Raw genomic sequence first — 18,631 nt, forward strand, 5'->3', positions numbered from 1 at the left:
CAAAATTTGAGACCTATACAATGGTCCTAAAATAGACAATTTTAGGTTTAATTATACAAGTGATAGCTAGTGGTACAATCGTTATAAGAATTTTTCAAAGGTTTCAATTTTTATTGCGCCTAAATTAGAAATACGTGTTTGCACGTGCGCGCTTAATTGAGGGACTTTGGACCATTATTTTGGGACAATTAAGAATGGATAATACTTATATAAATGTAAGTACCCTAGAGGTTTAGTGCACTAGTGCAACAAACGTAAGAGAAATCGAACACAAAACGCGCGCGTAGGGTACTAGTTAAAAAATTGATTTGACGTATCAAAGGATTTGACGTCAAGCGTCTTTTGTACGCAAAGGCTACAGAGCCGAAATTCATTTCCTTTTCTCTGCTACAATGGCCGGCTAGACTGCAGCAAAGGAACAACCAAAGTCACCATTTCTTTTCTTCTAAAACTCAACCAAATTCCTACCAAAACTTCCATAGATTCTCACCAAACTTCACATTCGTTTAGCTTTTCACTTGGACAACAACTTAGGCTGGAAAAGGGAGGAGTTTCACGACTGTCTTCAGGCTTCATAGGGACCGAAATTTTCTGATTTGAACAGCCATCAAAGTAGGTAGCCATCTAACTTCTTAAACTTGTTTATGGTGTTTGATTTACGCATTTGAGTTGGAATCTTTACTTTAGTAGCTTGTATTGTTGGAAAAAGTGGGCTCTATGAATTCCCACTCTTGGGTTGTTGCTGATTCTGTGCTTGATGAAGTTTATGATGACGGATTAGTGTTTAAGTTAGTGTTTCGTTGAAGAAAAACTGCAGGAAACTCACGTAGAGAGCAAGGGCCAAACTTGACCATTTTGCCCCTGCTCTGTTCGGTCATTTTATTGCAGAAATTGAGGATTTAATGGCTTGATTGTGTAGTTTACATGTTGTAGAAGTTGTGTACAAAATTTCGTTGAAAAATATTGAGTTTTGGTTGCTCAAACGAATTTATTTCAAAAAACTAGTAAACTGGAAAACGGTTTCGCCGTAATCCAGACTAGTGGTTGTATTTCGTCCATAACTCCGTACTCCGACGTCGAAATCAGGTGCCGTTAGCGGCATTTGAAACTAGACGTTTCCATGTTTTTATCGGTGTATAATGCACGTCCTGGTTTTATGTGTGTGAGCCACACCATTCATCTGAAGTCGGCTGTCCTGTTTCTCCGTTCTGCCGAAATGATTTGATAATGCTGCAACTTGAGCCTTGATTTTGAACCAGTTGCATGCTGAAACTTGAAACGATTGCTTCTGTGAAGTTGTAGCCCTATGAATTTATTTTCTAACACTATCAACCATTCCCAATTCCGAGTTAAAATTGAGAGAGTTATGATCAAAATACGGCGACTGCTCGTTTTGAAAATCTTAGATTTGGACAGACTGCCTTAAGGATTTTTCCAAACTTTGGTTGATTGAATGACCCCTCTCCCGAGGGTATTGTTCCGTGAAATTTGATAGAGAGATAACCTTCATATGGAAGTATTATACTGAAAAATTTGGTGTCAATCCAAGTCCGTTTCGGCACTTAACTAAAGGTCCAAAGTTGGAACCAAATCTGGAAATTTTGTAACAGTCTTGAATTTTTCCCAACTTTGAGCTACCATATCTTGGTGCTCGAAACTCCGATTCTTGATCCGTTTGTTCTGACCTAAACCTTACTTGCACCTCTAATTGATCTATAAATTTCAAGGGCTGGTTTGCAACGAGTGAATTCTGCCGAATTTTCAAAGTTAGCGAAAAACCAACCCCGGCTCAATCCTGGGTGATTTGGAACAGCAACTTTAGGCTCATTTTTGAGCACTTTCCACTTCGATTCATGGAAAAGTGTCTTCTAGGAACTTGCAGTACTTTCTAAGAGGTTTTCAACGGTATAAAGTTTTCCAATTCTCGACTTATGCCGAGTGAGTTACGATTTTTCAAAGATTCATAACAAAACTGAAAATTTTCCAACTTTCAAGGAAATAGAGTTTTTCAAGAACTCTTTATTCTTTTGATATTATCTAAACGTTTTATCCCCGATTTCCTAGATAAAGACTTAAATATTGTTGAATGTTATTAAACCTCTCTCGAACCTCGATTTACGAGTAATTGAGGTTCATTTTCACGGAATTTCCTAGAGTAATACTAGTGAATGAATTATTCCTCGATATTTGGGATATGGGTGATAATTCACTATTATTTGCTCAGGCACGCACGAGGACCTCCAAGAGGACCCTACTGTGGAAGTTTGAACTCTTCCTCCAATTTACTTGCTTGCATAACTTGGTGAGTGTCAAGTGTATGCCTACTTGAACCCTAAAGTCTTGATTCATGCTTGATTCACCTGATTTCATGCTTAGTGACGGGTATTTTACATACGTGCAAGCTAAAAAATACCGAATTACACCCGTTCACTGCAAGTATACAGATCAACTAGTAGTTTAGGGTATATATCGGGTCGATCCCACAAGGAAGAGTGAACAATTACCGGTATTACTAAAACTTCTCTATTATTTAGACTATCAATGAATTATAACAAATTTAACCTATTGAAATTATACAAAATGACAAATGAAAGCTCCTTAGGTTGTGGTATCCCTAACTACTCATGCAAGTGCTATATTTGGATCATTAATTACTACATCTAGGCTAGTTATGGTGTAATTTCCTTATGCATTTGAATCCTACTTTCGTAGTGAATCAATTATACTTATAACTAATCCATACCTATTCTCATGGTTATGAAATTAGCTACAAGTTCATTTCTTCAATGAAATTACATGAAATGAATCACTAAAAATCACATAGATGCACCTCTACTTTCGTGAGTGTACTCCCTATATTTAGCACTTCTTGAACTAGTGTTAAATCTCAATTTCCATTGCAGAAACAACACCTTAGATAATCACAATTAATGGTACCAGATTAATCATGATTTAAAAAGCCAAAGTGCTAAATAACTTGCTCAAATCATAGCAATCAAATAACCAAACAATTAACACTAACAATCATAGAAAGTTCAACCAAACCCAAGGCTTAAACTTTAGAGACACATAATGAACACAAAATCCAGAACTTGTATATTAACTAAACTTGGAATCAAATACAAAAGATAAAGAGTTTGGAAGGAATACAACCCTTGTCACATGAGCTTTCTTCCTTGCCTTCTTCATCCTCCATCTTCATCCTAATCTAGATAATAAACAAGAATGGAAAGCTACACTACTCTATACTAAGCTAAACTAACACTAGAGAGATGAAAGAGCTACATTTCTGCAGCTTCAAGCTTTCTCCCGTAGCTCACTCTCTATTTTTCTGCTATGAACTCCAATCTCTTCTTCTTGCAATGAATTTGGCTCTTTAATGATGAAAGGTGGTCAAGAAATGAGGATTACATCTCCCTTTTACAGCTGGGAATGTTTCTCACATGTATAGCATCCAATGTGAGTTGGTGGGGGTGAAATTGAGTTTTACGCGTACAGAGCAGCCTTTTCTGACCACAATCCGGCCAGGAATCCGGCCACAAATCCGGCCAAATTCCGGCCGGATTGCTACAGTAAATCTGGGCTGCTACAATGATCCGAGCTGCTACAGTACCTCGGATCCATACGGATCCGAGCTCGGTTCCACTTACCCAGAAACAACCGAGGGTTCGGATGAATAGTGGATCCGAGTGTGGATCACTTGCTCTATTTTTTTGTCCAATTTCAACCGATCTTTTCTTGATGTTAGAGGCTGAACCAGCTCATGTCTAAAACACAAAAGTTGTAGCCTTTTGAGTTATCTTTCTAATGCATCAAGAATCACCTCATTTGGATCTGTGTAGGCTGAGATATGACTGAAATACCCTTGCCTGCTCCATGCCTTGTTCCAGTTTCGACCAATAGCAATTGACTCTGTACTTCGGCCTTTTGACCTGGAAAACCTTCAAACTGGATTTAGATGTCTTCACCAAAGTTGTAGATCTATCACTTATCTTCAAATGGGTTCAAGAATCATCCCAATCCGATCATTGTAGCTCAAGTTATAGCCGAAATACGAAAATGTGTCAAAACTGTCAAAATACACAAAATCCAAGTAAAAAGTGATAAAAACCTCATTTAATCACTTAAAAACATTTATTCACCAATTATAGCCAAAATGATTCATTTTCTTCCAATAATATACCCAAAGTGACTAAAAATAATATAAAATATCATACAATTATTACGTAAATTAGTCACTTATCAAACTCCCCCACACTTAAATCATTGCTTCTCCTCAAGCAATCCACACATAATCAACTACAATGATTCAAGAGGTGAAACAATATATGCACTTTTGTCAACTTTAATTCCTCAAGACTTGGAAATTAATCATTATACAATTGTTCAAATTACATTAAATACTCATAATATCAAGTAAAGGAAAGATAATTATACCCTAAATTCAACAAGTTAAACTTAATCTCTTACCCTAACTTAAATTTACAAATAAGCAAATCACATAGTCAATTTATAGCTTTCCTCCTCCTATAATCATCTTTTTCTCAAAATTCTATAACTAAGAGGGATTTATTCATACTAATTTTTACTTAAATAGTGAGAATGCTTTTTTACGCGAAAATCGACACTTTTAGGTGAAGATCCCCGGTTACTCAACATTTCACCTATTCAAGTTGCTATGCATACTCTTAATTCAAGTACCTTTTTACGCGAATGTCGACATTTGTAGATGCCAACCCCCGGTTACTCGGTATGAGAATCATTGGAGTAGAACAATTTTTATTTACTTTCTTTTCTTTTCTTTTTTCTCTTTTTTTAATTTTTGATTATTTTTTTATTTTTCCCTCATAGAAAAAATATATAAAAATAATCACAGGAGGAGTATAACCTTTATCGACTATATCAATCACTTACTTGCAAAATTAAGTAAAGAGAAGAAATCTCATTAAACATGTAAAATTATAGGCATAATTTTCCTCACTTTATCCAATATACTTTCTAAAATGTAAAAATCCTAATTGCATAATAATCATTTCCAAGTTAAATGAAAACTAAACTTTCCAAAATACACATAGAGTTTCAACACTTGGAAGAATTTAAACATTTAAAGTTGGAATACTTTAGCCCTTTTTGAATAAAAATGCAAAAATTTGAAGAACTTTTTGGGCCATAGTGAAATATTGGAAAAGATTTTAAAAAATTTTGACAGAGTTTCTCCTTATAAATGGATGAAAACTCCCTGCCAACAAACCCAATTTCAAGCAATTATCCACATGGCAAATAATTCAAACACAATTCCAACATTTCTAAGGATTTAAATCCACAAAATATCATCACCTAGCAAGTAAATGCAAGTTCAATACTTTCCTCCCCCACACTTAAACTTCACATTGTCCTCAATGTGAGAAAAGGAAAATAAATAAGGAGTAAAAGAAAATACTGCTCAATTGAACTTGCGCAATCCGAATCCATGTCCAAGTGATGAATTTCCAACCGTATTTGAGAAAGAATGGAGAGTTCACTTATTGCACCCTGAAAAAGACAAAATCAAAACAAATAAATTTCTTAAAAATAAAAGGTTGCAATCAACAAAAAGAAAACATGCAAGTCAAGGAAAAAGGAAAGATGATCAAGCATGTGGAACCATACAATGTTCATGGGATAAAAACATGAAATGAGCTAATCTTTGCTAATGAAATATATGCATTAGTATCCAAAGCAAAGGGAAGCTAATTTCACACAAAAAACCCACAATCATGAACAAAATAAGTTCCATTTATACATTTTGTCATCAATGATCAAATCCCTTCAAGTACAAAAGTAATCTCAAAATGGAGGCAAACACACCGAACCAAAATATAAATGACCTTCGTGAGAATTCATGAAATACTAAAAACTATTGAACCACAAAAATTGTAAGTGCATTTATGAATTTCATCAATTAAGGCCATCTTCAATTCACATCTTCTTTTAGAATTACCTAAGAATTCACAAAATCATTCAATCAAGCACCTTTTCATTCATTAGATAATCTAAATTACTCACATAAATATAAAAAACTCCCACTAAGCTAATTAAAATGCTACATTTGGCTACTTAATATGCAACTTCGTCATCAAGCCAAATTAAGCATAAAACTAGCAAGAATTCACCAAATAAGTACAATAAATGCAAATCACAAAATATAGTTATCACTAACAATCACCAATAGCATCAATAAGCTGAAATAAATGCACCTAACTTCACATATTAAAAATGGCCTAAAAATAGAAAATATTCAATCATGACAAAATTCAAATAATAAAGTTAGGTGAAGAATTGTTACCTCAAGGTGGTTTGGTGATGTTTAGAGATCAATATGATGTGAAAACCCTCAAGAAACTTACTCCAATTTGACCTCAATTGAGTGATTTCAAGAAGGTAGAACCCTAACTAATGGTAAGCTTGAAACCACTTTAGAGTTGTTTTTGAAAAAATATGAACTATGAAATTCACTCTAGAGGATAGGAGAAAGTGATTTGGTGAAGGTTATTTGAAGATTAAATGGTGAAAAGTGGTGTTTTAGTGAGTGGTGTGTGTTTGAGGTGTTAGTGTGTGAGTTGGGTTGAAGAAGAAGGGAGAAAAATTGTGAGGAATCCGTGAAACGGATTCATCTTACGCTGGTTACTGTTCACAATCCGGCCAGAAATTGGAGGGATTCGTGGAGGGATTCTGGGCAGAATTTTTTTTTTTTACTGTTGCATATCCGGCCACTTTCTGGCCGGATTTCCAGCCGGATTGTTGGCCGGACTTGCTACAATGGTTTTTTTTTTTTTTTTTTTTTTTTTTTTTTTCCGGCCTTGGCCGGATTTTCGGCCGGATTCTGTCCAGAATGCTCGAAAAAATTTTCTTTTCTCCCCTGACTATCCGGCCTTCAATCCGGCCAACATTTGGCCGGATTTATGGCCGGATTTGCTGCAGAAAAAGCTGTTTTCTGCAGTTTTTCCTCCAAATTTGCTTGGCCAACCTTCCACATTCAACCTACTTCATGTTCTTTGAATAAAATTCAAATTTAACATGATCATGCATGAATATAACTTAAACATGAAACACTTTAAATGCATGAAATGCAGCAATTGAACATGAAAACTCCCTTTTTGCCTTAATATAAACACCTTTGCAATTGAGATCATTTGCATGAACTCTTGCCATTGCCACCTACAAAACACACAAAAACATTAATCGAACAACTAAAACTTACTAAAAACAAGCCAACATGAAGAAAAGTGGAGTTGAAAAGTAATCCAAGCCTTCGTTTTTAAAAGGATCCGAGGTCGGATCATTGTGAGTGAGCTCGGATCAAGAAGTTCGAATTTTTTTCTGATTGCAGAAGTGGATCCGAGGCCTCGGATCCATTGAATCTGCACTTATTGCAGAATTTTTGCAATTTTCAGTTTGACCTCAATTCTTCAAAATACACCCTAGATCATTTCTATGTCAAAATAAACCATTCACGCACATGTAAAATGATCTAAACATGCATTCTAAACCTCTTTAATGCAACAAAAACCACAATTACTGAATTTGAGGTGTTGAGATCTTTGATCAAACTTCGCCTTTTTCACCTCATTTGGTCACTTTTGCATCTTTTTCCAAAACCTACAAATGAAAAATAACAAAATAACTCAAACTCATACTTTAAACATAAAATCACTCCAAAGTAACAGCAACTTAAACAAACATTGGGTTGCCTCCCAATAAGCGCTTCTTTAAAGTCAATAGCTTGACTTTTTCTCCTCCTTTTTTCAAGGAGGTTTAGTTAACGAATAATCCACCATTTTAGGTCGTGGTGGATCATTAAATGGTGACTTTATAGCCAAAGCCACATGATCTAATGATGTGAGAGATGGAAGTGACTTACATATTCCAAGTGTTCCATAGATATTACATTGAATATGCACCACTTGAGAACTTACCAAAGGACATGTCATAAGAGTATCTTGGGCAGGAATACCTTTAGAACCTATACTTTCACTGCACTCCTCAAGAGGGGTGAAAAATGAGTCATTAAAACTCACCTCTTGAGGCTCAAAGTTAGTTCCAAAGATATTATCATGTGAAATCGACATTTGCTCATTGAAACACAATTGAGATTCATCATTTTCATCAAAATGCAACCCATTTTCACATACAACATTCCCATCATTCATGCTAGGATCATTTTGCACATTATTAAAGGAAATAACTTCACACAATGCATTCAATTGCTCATGTATTCGACCAAAGTGAGAAGCTAATTCATCTATTCTTTCCTCAATCCTATCAAAACGATCGGAAGTTGCATTTACTAGCTTTTCTATTGCTAAATCAAATTGATTAGAAAAATTTTCTACAGCTAGCTCCCAAGATGCATTAGAATCATTAGCTAATGGTTCACTTTCTAACTCCCAAGGTAGAGGTGCATTAGCTAACTTCTCTATTGCCAACTCCCAAGATGGTTTTGATTCATATTGGACACTTTCAGGTTGGTAATCATAAAAATATGAATTATCACTATAAGTACATTGATTATTCCAACCATAAGCAGGAGAATTGCTCCAATTAGCACTATATTGATCAAAACAAGGATTGTAATGCTCTAATTCATCATAATAATCCACATTTTGTGCTTGCATACATGTATTAGTAGCATGATAATCTCCACACAAGTCACAAATCACATGATAAGAATTAAAAACATTAACATTCCTCCTCTGCTCAATTTCATGCATCATGGTGTCCATTTGAACTTGTAACTTAATTACATCAAATTTTGCCTTTAAGCACCTTAAACCATCTTCAAAAGACATACATTCAGTAAATTCTTGGTTACCTCTATTGAAGGAGCTTTGCACTTGGTAACCATCCATTGCCAATCTTCCACTTCTCAAGCATTGTCCTCCAAATTGACCTACCCTTCTCATTACCTAAAATTGCTTTTAAACAACCTCAAAAGCAAAATTAGTAAGAAAAATAGGTAATGAAACATACACACATAAAATACAAAAATAACAGAAAATAACATTCACATTATAACTAATATTATGTCTAAACTAATAAAGTTGCTCTTCACACCGATATTGCCAAATCTTCCCCGGCAACGGCGCCAAAAACTTGACGGGTATTTTACATACGTGCAAGCTAAAAAATACCGAATTACACCCGTTCACTGCAAGTATACAGATCAACTAGTAGTTTAGGGTATATATCGGGTCGATCCCACAAGGAAGAGTGAACAATTACCGGTATTACTAAAACTTCTCTATTATTTAGACTATCAATGAATTATAACAAATTTAACCTATTGAAATTATACAAAATGACAAATGAAAGCTCCTTAGGTTGTGGTATCCCTAACTACTCATGCAAGTGCTATATTTGGATCATTAATTACTACATCTAGGCTAGTTATGGTGTAATTTCCTTATGCATTTGAATCCTACTTTCGTAGTGAATCAATTATACTTATAACTAATCCATACCTATTCTCATGGTTATGAAATTAGCTACAAGTTCATTTCTTCAATGAAATTACATGAAATGAATCACTAAAAACCACATAGATGCACCTCTACTTTCGTGAGTGTACTCCCTATGTTTAGCACTTCTTGAACTAGTGTTAAATCTCAATTTCCATTGCAGAAACAACACCTTAGATAATCACAATTAATGGTACCAGATTAATCATGATTTAAAAAGCCAAAGTGCTAAATAACTTGCTCAAATCATAGCAATCAAATAACCAAACAATTAACACTAACAATCATAGAAAGTTCAACCAAACCCAAGGCTTAAACTTTAGAGACACATAATGAACACAAAATCCAGAACTTGTATATTAACTAAACTTGGAATCAAATACAAAAGATAAAGAGTTTGGAAGGAATACAACCCTTGTCACATGAGCTTTCTTCCTTGCCTTCTTCATCCTCCATCTTCATCCTAATCTAGATAATAAACAAGAATGGAAAGCTACACTACTCTATACTAAGCTAAACTAACACTAGAGAGATGAAAGAGCTACATTTCTGCAGCTTCAAGCTTTCTCCCGTAGCTCACTCTCTATTTTTCTGCTATGAACTCCAATCTCTTCTTCTTGCAATGAATTTGGCTCTTTAATGATGAAAGGTGGTCAAGAAATGAGGATTACATCTCCCTTTTACAGCTGGGAATGTTTCTCACATGTATAGCATCCAATGTGAGTTGGTGGGGGTGAAATTGAGTTTTACGCGTACAGAGCAGCCTTTTCTGACCACAATCCGGCCAGGAATCCGGCCACAAATCCGGCCAAATTCCGGCCGGATTGCTACAGTAAATCTGGGCTGCTACAGTGATCCGAGCTGCTACAGTACCTCGCATCCATACGGATCCGAGCTCGGTTCCACTTACCCAGAAACAACCGAGGGTTCGGATGAATAGTGGATCCGAGTGTGGATCACTTGCTCTGTTTTTTTGCCCAATTTCAACCGATCTTTTCTTGATGTTAGAGGCTGAACCAGCTCATGTCTAAAACACAAAAGTTGTAGCCTTTTGAGTTATCTTTCTAATGCATCAAGAATCACCTCATTTGGATCTGTGTAGGCTGAGATATGACTGAAATACCCTTGCCTGCTCCATGCCTTGTTCCAGTTTCGACCAATAGCAATTGACTCTGTACTTCGGCCTTTTGACCTGGAAAACCTTCAAACTGGATTTAGATGTTTTCACCAAAGTTGTAGATCTATCTCTTATCTTCAAATGGGTTCAAGAATCATCCCAATCCGATCATTGTAGCTCAAGTTATAGCCGAAATACGAAAATGTGTCAAAACTGTCAAAATACACAAAATCCAAGTAAAAAGTGATAAAAACCTCATTTAATCACTTAAAAACATTTATTCACCAATTATAGCCAAAATGATTCATTTTCTTCCAATAATATACCCAAAGTGACTAAAAATAATATAAAATATCATACAATTATTACGTAAATTAGTCACTTATCACTTAGCTTAACTGATTTTGACAAAATGGAGTCGAGTGTGTACTTGATCGCACTCGTTCTCATTTGAAACGAATGACTCATGCTTAACATGATTTGCTTGGTTTACATGACTTGAAATGTCTGCTTAAACCTATCAAATGCTTGAATACATGAAATGGTATGCTATGATTGCATACGTCGATGGAGTGAATCTCCTCGACATTTACATGACAAATGGGGGATGCCCAAACTCATAGGCCGACCTTGGAACTCGAGCCGGCATGGGCTTGGTCGGGAACCTCGGTGAGCCATGAGACTCAAATGATAAGCTTGATCTATTGAGAGATCTCGCTTGGCATACTCGTATAGTATCGCCTTATAAATGTAGTGCGGGCCCGAAGTGGTGTATGGTGGACGGATGAGAAGTAAGTGGTGAACTACGGATATGAAAATATCAACCCGGTTGACGGAGAGTCATCACGGGGAGATATACAAATGACATCGGCAAATGTGGAACTTAGCTCCTGAGAGCTTCCATATCCTTGAATTGTTTCTGGTTACATTTTGTTGGCCTTATTAATTACTTGCAAGTTATTACCTGAATTATTATTTGGGCTTGTTATCTGAACTATGTGTCTGCATGTGTGTTCTTGGCCTCACGAGCGTTTTGCTCACCCTGTAGATTTGTTTTCCTTAACAGGTTGAATTCGGAGGTAAAATGGAGCAGCCTCTTGATGTACTTTTGTTTTAGGGTTGCTAATACTTTTGTTTATGCCTTCGGCTTTGGATTGTACTTTTGGTATGGAAATGTAACCTTTGGACGAATTGTATTTTGTGTACTGACGTGTGGTTTGGAGAATGGTTGACTATTATTAAGTTTGAACGTTTCCTCATTTATTGTATCTAAGTTTCGGTTTGTATTGTGTGGTCCGGCTATAAGTTGAATGGAATTGCTTGAGTCCTGGCGAGAGCTAGGCAGGCGTTCCGCGGATACCCTTTGGTTCGCCTTAGGGAGAAGTGGGGGCGTTACATCATATATATGTCAACGATTGGGCATACGGCCACAATTGACCATCTATAATCGATTAAGCATTTTTCCTAATTTTTATTTGATCATCATAACATGATAGGATTATACCTCCTATCGTCTATTCCATAACCGTTCAGAAGTTTTTATAACTCAAATTGATTTCACACATCACGTGCATCTTTCTTTCATTTCATGATAACATACTACTCAATTCATATTTCATAGCATAGCAAAGTACTTCAAATAAGTATACACAATTCATTTTACATATAATAAAGTAAGATGTTCATGTGAGAAAATTCATATTTAGCATTTCGAAAAACATAGAAGGGTATGCATCAGCTACCTCAAATTGCTCGTTTGAAGAGGTTCTTAGCATGTCCTTTGACTTACTTTAAACCTATAACAAAAAACATATATACTTTAGAATAAATTTTATATACACTGTCAGTGTATACACTATTACGGTTGAATAGATAATACATGAACAAATTTTAAATTTTAAATTCAAATTTTGCACATTAAAATTCAAATTTTGCATATATGTTATATATCTAATGGTGATAGTCACTGACAGTGTATATAAGATTAATCCTATACTTTAATTAGTTCACTTATCCTTAAAGTCCCTAATCCTATCTTAAATAACCTTAAAAAAATATGTTTGGACATCCTTTTAAGTGTACTTGAATAGTTTTCCAAAATAGAAGATTTCATGTTTTGGAAAGTTTTCCCTTTTAGAAAGTGCCATAATTTGGTTACCCATGAAATAAGTATTATTTATTTATTCATTTGCTTTTGTAGAGATGGCCTATATTAATTTAGGTCAAATTTGAATTTGAGGTATGGATCTAGACTTAAGTCCATCATGAAATACAATTCTTTATATTCAAGTTTGGATTTAGAAACAATCTTGAACTTTTGATATTGTTATTAGGTTTATTTGTCAAAACATAGGTTATTATAATAAAATTTGGACTTTCAAACTTGCTCAAAGAATGTGTGTAAAAAATTGGGCCTAAGATCCCAGGATCGAGTGTGAGGCCCACATTAAAAATACTACACTTTTAATTTTTAAGGTCTGTGAAATAAGTCTACTACATTTATTTGGAAAAATTTAGTATGTACAATAAGTCATTCAGTTCAATTAAATTATCTAGCCCATTACTGGTTTTGTTCAAAGGAAGTGATAATAATTAAACCATAGCCCAAATTCCCTTCGGTCCACACGTTAAAATCAACTCTTAGCCCAATTAAATGACCGAACCTAAGACCACCTGGACCAACTCTTTTTACAACAATCTAACCCATTTAAGTTTGATCCACTTTCCCAAATTTGGCCCCTTTTTCACCTAATAACCCGACCCATTACCTAGGGAGTAAAAGATTATGCTGTTTCACAGCTAGTGTATTGAACATGCAATCACTTTTCATGAATGTTTGCCTGCTTCTGGCACAAGGAATTTCTTTGGTATTCAAGTATTTGTGTAGTTTTAGAAAATCTAAAATATGGTTGGAAATTAAAAGCTCATTTTGATTTATATTTTTTGAAGTTTTTGTAGAAAAATATACTGTAACAATTTGACATATATGAGATAAAAAGGTAATTGGAATATGTGTTCACGGAAAATGAATTTTTTTTTGAGAAAATGAAAAGTGACAATTCAAACAAGGTCTAAGATAATTGAAGGATAAGGAACTTTTATATATTTCCTTCGAAAAATTTCTAATGTTTTATCGAAAATTCCTTAAGTAAACTTTGTTTCTTTTTTTTTTTTCAATTTTTATTCCTTAAATGTAAAACTCAAACTAGTGATATACGCCAAATATTTGTGTAAGAATGGGTGTAAAGTATCATTCAGTAAATAATTAGACCAATTTGTATCAATACAGTATCATTGACATTTTCTTTGTTCAGTCGACAAAGTGTATATAAGATGCCAAAGTCAAATTGCAAGTCTACAGCTAAAGACTTTGTACCTTTTTCGATTCTCATACAAATTTGGGAAAATTAAGGTAGAAATATTTAGCACAAGAGAAGTTTATTAGTTCTAGTGAAATTTAAGGACTTTTAACTCGTATGAATTTGAGGAGTTACCCGGTTTATTGATAAAAAGAAAGAATAAATAAACCTAGGAAAAATAACATCGTCGACTCTATATTTTATGTTAATTACAAATCTTCCTATTATAATTGCTCCGCAGTATTATCATCCTCAAATGCATTCTCGCCCAAACTAGCAAAACAAAACCTGCTTGAAAAACCAATTCAGTTGAGTTTAATTAAATATCAAAGATGGCATTCTGATTTATTTTTTTTATATTTTGTCTCAAACCAACCTCTTTGAGACACTTGACTACTGTCTGTTTCAGGAAAAAAATTATAATCTATAAACTGTAAACATTAGACAAACTAGGTAGATAATACTTGGGAAAAAATGTTTGGCCTAGGAGTGACTAAGATGATCAGATTCTTTAATGTTCTAAACATGTCCATATAATTAATATAAGGTTTATTTTAAACTTTGGGATAGATCATAATTGGCCTTAGCTTTTAACCTAAGTGTATAGAATAGAAGAACCATTAATATAAAATGATGGATATGGTTGATCGACATATTTATTATTATACTTACTAAAGTTTGGATTACAAAATTTTATGCTGTCAAAGAAAAAAGGAAAAAAAAAAAAAAAAAAAAGCTGAAGTTTGGCATCATGATCTAATACAACGCGTACTAGGTAAAGTGGATTGTCAAGATACTACCATTATAGCCTACATCATGTAAGTTCCATGAAGAAAATGATTTTGATGTTTTACTCTGTACTCCAATTTGAAATTTAACTTGGCATCAAAATATAATTCCTCGAAAACATTCCTTTTACCTTAAATGTTAGATACTTGCATAGTCAGAATTTTTCCTTTAAAAAATTAAATACATCCATTCCCAGAAGTTAACATTTTTATTTTGCTGCAACTGCATCAATATTAAACTACTTTTGAAGAAAAACCCAACTGAGTTTTGGGTGAAGGGGTACAAGACAAATTATCTCCTAGTTTATATTTATTTATTTTTTGTGTTTAGATAGCAAAATAGATATTAAAATTTGACACTTACAAGTCGGAAGGTATGATTTGATCACTCTTAAATGATACCAATAAACTAATTCAGTACCACCTAAAAGTTTTCTATAATTGTGCTATGCTACAAAAACAGGTGTGTTAAAATTCCAACTTATGAGTCTATGTCACCATTTTTTTTTTCTGTGTGTTATTTTTGTTTTCCATTTTCCAAAGGGAAGATGCCACTCTTATTTCTTGTACTAGCTCCGTGAGATGAGACTCATTAAATAGTACAAAAGAGTCACACACACACACACATAGTCCTTATAAGCCACTCTTTTTTCTTTCCTTTTTTTTTTGTAATATGACATATGATTGATAAAAAGAGGATTGCAAATATAAAAAGGTGACTAGAAACGTATTTATGAAATTTGTAAACAATTTTTTCCCAAATAATAACATATGAAAACAAACAAGCACAAATTATAATGTTACAGCAATTTTTGGTAAAATGCCAACATTGTCCCTTGCAAACTTTTATATTGATGGTACTTTCTAGTTTGAGTAGGAGGGATGATATTGGCATTTTAATATATAACTTTTTAGCGTAAGGTGTGGTGTGTGGTTACATAATAGGGTTAATTTCACTTTCCGTCCCTTAACTATGTTTAGATTGTAGTTTGCATTATAAACTATTAATTTCAGCACTTAACTGCCTTTGACTTACTAATTTTTGCAATTTCCTACAATTGACCAAACTCCAGCAAATAAAAACAGAGTCGGCCGGCCATGGATTGATAGAAATACCCTTTTATTCCTTGCAATACTCTTTTCCTTCCACCAGAAACTCATCCAGCTCTTATACTTTCAAACTTTCTCAAACCAACAATAAGTACCAAATGCAAGTTATCTCTTTCCCATCACATTGACAATGGTTTCTAGTCATGGAACGATCACTTTGCCCTAACATCGCGCGTTAATTATTGCCATCACCACGGTCATATCCTCAATACCGACCACCCGAGCCACCACTTCTCCTGCGGTAGTAGTTGCATCATGCCATTAGATTATCAAAGAATCAATTACTCTCAACCCTAATCGAGCCAGATGCCTTGTACTCTATTAACCCTCCTCAGATATGGGGTTAAAAAGTCGCTATCACGTTCTTAATCCCCATTCAAATTATGAGTTTTTCTAGAATTAAGGATGGCAATTTCTAGGCCTTTTCTTGTTGCCAACCAGGTTGAACATAAAAAATTAGTGCCTAACGTTCCAATTGATTCCTTTTTTTTAAAAAAAAAAATTGTCTTTGACAGAAAATCTAACCTTTAAGAGAGATAGAGAAATAAGCTTTTGAGAGATGATGAGTTTTGCTAAAAAAACGAAAAGATTGGAAAAGTTGAGTTTTGTTGAGATACTGAATTACCGATAAAATAACGAAGAGACATGGTGGAGTGAAGAAGAATTATAGAGCGAGACTTACTTTTGCGGGGTATTTTAGGCAGTTAGCCAAGATTATTGAAGATATATGGATCGCATGATCATTCTTTTCCACTGGAGTTAGTTTCATTTAAAATTGTTTAATGAATTATACAAGTTAAAAATAGTTTTTTTTTGTTTAAAATATCATAATTCATTAAAATCTGCACTAATGGCAGAAATTACATCATCAAACATACATAGGTATCAAAGAATAGATTTGAAAAAATGATAGTCTAGATTTGAAGAATAATAAAAATTACATTATAAAGCTCCAAATTTGAAAAATGAGATAAAATAATTATAACTCCATGGACATCTATGCATGCTTCCAATTGGCAGATCTGCTAATTAACTACTTTAAGTCCAGATATTACAGTGAGATCTACCGAATAGATCCAAAAAATTCCAAACCTGATAATCAAAATCAGAAAAAACTCAGATCTAATAAAAGAAAAATGAAAAAAGTATCAAAAACTCTCGTTAGGAATTCCTAGAAGAGAATAAAACTCTCACTAAAAATTTAGTAAAGAAGAAAACTCTAAGGAGAAAAGAAACTCTCACTAGAAAATTTTAGGAAAGATTTTATTCACACAAATGAAAAAAAAAAAAAAACTATAGAGAAGGCTCCTCCCATGAGGAAAGATAATTTGATCTCTCTCCCATAGGAGAGTTGAAAGGAGTTTTAGTTAGAAAGTTTTTTCTAGAGAGAAGGAAGAGAGAAGGGGTTAATTCAAATGTTTCTCATGCGTCTAAAGATAGTTAAGTGCTGCAATTAACAGCTAAGGATGCAAAGTGCAATGTGAGAATTGTTCAAGAGTGCAAATGCAATTATCCCTTCATAATATTAATACGGTTTTTCTAACAAGTATTCCGGGACATTAATTAAAATGTTTACACCTAACTCATATACGGACTTGAATCCTCTCTAGTACACTTGCTCTAGAATTTCCCTGATGTATTTGGATAAGAGACGCGTATTAAATGATTATCAATGGTTGTGGTTGATATTTATGAACTATTCTTGTTTAACTTTAGTTGGGCAAGGTGTAGTTAAACATTAGCAACTAAAGTTAGAAACTTATAAAAACTTCCATACTTGTCTATCCCAATTTTGGTATTAATTGTCTTGATGATTGTTTGCCAAAAATTTGAGCATCTAGGGCATCCCTCTATTCTTTTTGTTGCTTCTATTTCAATAAGTAGATAAACACACTAACAAAGATAAAATAGTTTATGCTTATGCTTTCCCTATCTTATGTTAAATTAAGGGTTTTCCTAAAGGTGCTTATCAAGCACTCGTAAACGCACCTAAATTACATCTAACTTAGCAATATATATATACACACACACTAATAGCTATTACTCTTCCTTGCATTTATGCATTTTTTCTAATTAATTTTACATTTTCAAAAAATGAACGCCTAAAGTACATTTTAATGATTGCCCAATTGGTACTAGTTAAATAGAGTCAAAAATTAAAAATTTTCAGCAAAAGATTTTTTGTACTCCTAAAGTTGGTGATTTAATTAGACCAAAAAAAAAGGAATGTGTAATAAAACTTCCTACAAACAAGTCTTTTTATGCAATGTTTGGCTGAAATTGTGTCAGAATTAGTTTCATAATTAATTGTTGAATTTACAATTTTGGGTTTTTCATTTTCTTTTTGCTACAAATATCACTTTGTAATCCCAAATAGCATTAGCGACCATTGTTTAAACTGAAAAGGTTCTTTGCTAAAATAATTTTTCATTCAAATAACTTTATTTATTCATGTAAGTTGAAATAATTTTTTCATTGAAATAAGTTAATTTATTCATACTCATAAAAGTTTTAATTGATCTTAAAAACTCTTTCTGACTATTTTTATAAAGTAGTTGAATTTTCCTTAGTAAGAGGAAACATACTGTCAAGAAATTATTTTATATTATGAGATAGACAAGTTGCACTGCTATTTATATACCATAGTTAGTAAAATACGGGACATGTATAACACAAAATATAATAAGCACTTTTATTATGGATAAATCTTTTATACACTGATATTGTATACACTATCACCATTTGATAAATGACAACTCA

The 18,631-nt window shown here is 33.7% G+C and overlaps 1 long non-coding RNA gene across 2 annotated transcripts; it reads left to right on the forward strand.

Annotated features, from left to right (window-relative positions):
* Positions 1–369: 369 nt before the first annotated feature.
* On the forward strand, positions 370–11,873 carry LOC113750876. Of its 2 annotated transcripts, none has more exons than XR_003464677.1 (3): positions 370–612; positions 2,225–2,302; positions 11,681–11,873. It is a non-coding gene; the product is annotated as an uncharacterized LOC113750876 (long non-coding RNA). The 2 variants fall into 2 exon arrangements; XR_003464676.1 differs by having other exon boundaries at positions 584–616.
* Positions 11,874–18,631: the final 6,758 nt, after the last annotated feature.

The sequence above is a fragment of the Coffea eugenioides genome, chromosome 1, assembly GCF_003713205.1.
Source record: "Coffea eugenioides isolate CCC68of chromosome 1, Ceug_1.0, whole genome shotgun sequence".
Classification (NCBI taxonomy): domain Eukaryota; kingdom Viridiplantae; phylum Streptophyta; class Magnoliopsida; order Gentianales; family Rubiaceae; genus Coffea; species Coffea eugenioides.